Raw genomic sequence first — 4397 nt, forward strand, 5'->3', positions numbered from 1 at the left:
CGGGCTCCGGCACTCTCCCTGGGTCGACCGACCACCTGTCTATCTCCTCCCAAGAAGTATAGTCCATGCTGTACTCCTCTTTGGGCTGCTCCTGTTTCCTCTTCTCCTGCTGCACCTTTGGGCGGCTACACTCCCCTGGTTTAGCCCAGGGTTCTCTCCCGTCAAGGATTTCCTCCCATGTCCAGAAATCCTCAATACGCAGCTCCTCTTTGGGCTGCTCCTGCCTGTTGACACGCTGCTTGGTCCGTTTACGGTGGGTGATTCTGTCACGGTTTTCTAATGGTGAAGGAGAGTCGGACCAAACTGCAGCGTGTATATTGTGATCCATGTTTATTTACACAACGTAACACAAATCCAAACCACAAAATCTACAAAACAATAAACATAGTGAAAACCGAAACATCCTTAACTGATGCAAACTAACACAGACGAAGGACATCAAGACAATCACCCACAATACAACCAAAGAATATGGCTGCCTAAATATGACAACGATAAACACCTGCCTCTGACTGAGAACCACTTCAGACAGCCATAGACTCTCCTAGAACACCCCACTAAGTTACAATCCCACTAAGCTACACACCACATACAAAAACCCATGTCACACCCTGGCCTGACCAAATACATAAAGAAAAACACAAAATACTTCGACCAGGGCGTGACAGCGGCGGATCATTTTAGAAAGAGAGAGCCCAGATTGTCTAGCCCAGCTGATTTGTACGGGTCCAGTTGCATAGTGTAACTGTGTCACCGACCTGAATCTAATCCAATCTGGAGCCAGTCAGTTTACATCTCTACAGCATAACATTTGATTCCAAACGGGATGATGACAATCGTTGACCCTGTTTTTCTGTTCGATAAAGTGTGCAGTTGGGTGCCAGACTGATCACCTGGTTATGAATGGATGCCGGGACCTACCAGTAGGAGCAAAGGTGGGTATCATAGCATGTTTAGCGACCTCCAAAAATAATTTAATTCACAGTTCACTTGCTATTTTCACAGCTTGTCAGGCAAGACCTCAGAATAAAGGTGTGTCATGCGACACAGGTACCCTTGTGATACCTCCTCTGTTGTTGACACAATCTCCCTCGACTCCTATGAAAAGGACACACCATCATGAGGCCTCTGATAGTGACCCAAGTTACTGCCCTGAGGACACAGATGGCTTAATCAACAATGACAGGCAATGTGTGTTGTGTGAAATGTGAAAAGTTGTATAAAAAAATACCTGGCTTGATAAACTAGTAGGCTTATTCCCCAGCCAAGCAGATACAACTAGTAGAGTCATGTTGGTTGTGAAGTGCATTAGCAAAACCCTTTATTTTTTCTTTAGAAGAAAATGTAATTTACCACTTGGCTGTCAATTGTTTCACCCTGTCACAGGGTCAATCAACACCACCTCTGAAGATTGCCTGCTGCAATTGTTTGAGAGATGTCCAGTTTGCAACCGAACCTGCAGTATAGAGAATACCAGCAAGGGGGCCCTTCTCAGCATGATGTAGACATGCCCTCGCTGTGAGTATTCCTATGAATGGAACAGTCAGCTACATGTCGGCAAGAATCCGACCAGCAACCTTCACCTATCGCCGGCAACACAGGTTCGTCATTGGTTCAAATACAGAAGGTAACCCACTTCATTACTTTGATACAACTGACTTTTGTTGTTTATTTTCTTCTTCTTTGAAGCATATAATGTCCAGGGCATAACCTAGCCTGGAAGCAGACTAATCGATTTGTTCACCAGTCTATTTCATGTCACATTTTATGATATCTGAAGTGAAATAGAAAGGTGAATCAGTGATTGGGTTGGTTCCACCAGCCTAATCATAACCACCATTGATAATGTAATCAGTGCTCTGTGTGTATGAGTGTGTGTGTGTGTGTGTGTTTATGTGTGACCGACCAGTATCTTTGATGAGGGGCCAGGAGCTGAGCTACACTGCTATGGGGCTCTGGCAAAGACCTCACCTCCAGCCCCACCTCCTGCCTGCTCACCAATGGTCATCGATGGTGAGAACAGAATTAGGTAGGTTTAATCTGACTTGTTCAAACTTCAACATAGTATATGTTTCTGTGTCAAATACCAACTGCCATTGCTAATATAACAGTGACTGTGTGTATGTGTTCACCGATGCATGATATGAGAGACCTGACACTCAACACATTCACTCAACACATCCACAATGAGGTTTGTGTCACGCCCTGGTCGAAGTATTTTGTGTTTATCTTCATGTATTGGGTCAGGCCAGGGTGTGGCATGGGGTTTTTGTATTGTGGTGTGTTTTGTCTTGGGGTTTTGGTGTTGGTATTGGGATTGTAGCTTAGTGGGGTATCTAGCAAAGTCTATGGCTGTCTGGAGTGGTTCTCAATCAGAGGCAGGTGTTTATCGTTGTTTCTGATTGGGAACCATATTTAGGCAGCCATATTGTTTGAGTTTGTCGTGGGTGACTGTCCTTAGTGTCTTTGTTCCTGTCGCTGTGTTAGTTCACACAAGTATAGGCTGTTTTGTTATTTACGGTCTCTGGTTTGTAGTGTTTGTGTTAATTCGTGTTTATGTTGTTCATTAAACATGGATCGCAATCTACACGCTGCATTTTGGTCCGACTCTCCTTCACACCTAGAAAACCGTTACAGTTTGTACCTATAATACAGTAAAGCACAAATGTCCAGTAATAGCAACAACCTTTTCATTCCATGTGTCACTGATGAACTCTCCCTCAACTCTGCCTATTTCTACAGAAGGACTGGAGATGCTTTTGCCAGACGGCAGCCTCAGTTGTTTAATGGGGAGACCATAATTGGGTAGGTTTTGTCTGATCTGTTCAAACTTCAACATAGTACCTTTTTGTGTTTCAGATATTACGTATCCTAACTGCCATTGGTAATAGAACAGTGACTATGTGTGTATGTGTTCACAGAAACATGTATGGAGCCAGGACATGGAGACTTGCAAGATGATGTGATGAAGTCCAGAATGATAGACGGGCTTGATATGGATATCTCTGAATGGAGAGAGACACGGGACTCTGCATTAACATTTTACTAGACACAGCTTTTAATTGTATTGCCTTTTTTATTATTGAATTGAATGGTATCAGTCAACATGGGGAGGGAGAAACAGTGTATTCTGCACCAGGATAAAGGAAATCATATTGTAATAAGGGACACCTCTCAGGAAGGTATGACCACTCTGACATGTTTGCCAAGGTAGCCCCATTACCACCTGACAAAGTGTCGATAGGCACAGTACCTGTATCGGCTGGGAATGACAAATGAAAGGTGCACATTGTTATATTATCAGAACACTGCTTCTATGGTATAATGTAAAGGTTTGTTTATTCTATATGGACCTGTTACTACATTTGAAAGTTATCAAAACACTTAGTTTAGAATATCTACATAAATTCAGCAATTGCATTCTTCTCATATTACTGTGTAGCCTACTGACCTATTCACAGCTTCCATCGTCATCTCACATTACATCTGCATGTAGTTAATGAACTCAACCTGCACAAGGTTTGTTTGTTGTGGCTGAGTGGGGGGAAACAGCTGAGGGCAAGGTTCTGACAGATGGGTGTGTCTTGATGGTGGCAAGGACAGACGCAAGAAACACACACCTTAAACCACACCCCCAATCCAACTCCCGTTTGGCTTCTGTCATAGCCGCCAGCATTTCTTGAGGAGAAAGCCCCCATAAATTGGCCTAATCATCGGGTCCAGGGTTCCCATAATAGTTACACATTTCAATATTTTCCAATTATTCTCCCCCTGGCCCTGGGACAATTAACAGGTGTACGAACCACTACACAGTTCAAAAATGCCATTCTCAAACGCATCTTCAATTGCGGTCATACTCTCCAACCAGGAAACATGAAAATACCTCAATAATTAGGTTCAAATAAAGTAAGCATTCACATTTCTTTAGCTTAACTTTAGCGTTAATTCTTAAACATGATCACTTTACTTATTAATACACTTTGTAATTATACTTTCAATTAACACATGCATACATGGAACAGTAATTAGTCTGGAGCTGCTAACAAAAGTTTGGCCCCAAAATCTAATTAGCTGGTGTGACCACACATTTTCATACACATCTTTTCTCACAATCAAAATATCTGCAAACATTGCTGCAAAGTGTATTTCTATTTTTATTGCCTGTCAGTTACACAGAATAGGACCAGATGCTCAGACTTCACTATTCAAACAAATGTGTTTTGTTTGGCAACTTATACCAATTCATAATTGATAGTTGTCTTTGGCCAGGATATAAAGGCCTTGCTTTATTGCGCCTCGAGCAGCACGATGATTATTTGAGTCAAATTAGCATTTTCCCCTGCTTTGGCTGAGGAGATGAGCTTGTAAGGAGTCAGTCAGTCACTACAGTCGGTACA

General features: G+C 42.6%; 1 long non-coding RNA gene across 1 annotated transcript; it reads left to right on the forward strand.

The window, feature by feature from the left end:
- The first annotated feature begins 2462 nt into the window (after positions 1-2462).
- Positions 2463-3946, forward strand: LOC127931792 (uncharacterized). The gene is made up of 3 exons (XR_008143033.1): positions 2463-2636; positions 2743-2805; positions 2922-3946. It is a non-coding gene; the product is annotated as an uncharacterized LOC127931792 (long non-coding RNA).
- Positions 3947-4397: the final 451 nt, after the last annotated feature.

Source organism: Oncorhynchus keta, chromosome 9 (genome assembly GCF_023373465.1).
Source record: "Oncorhynchus keta strain PuntledgeMale-10-30-2019 chromosome 9, Oket_V2, whole genome shotgun sequence".
NCBI lineage: Eukaryota > Metazoa > Chordata > Actinopteri > Salmoniformes > Salmonidae > Oncorhynchus > Oncorhynchus keta.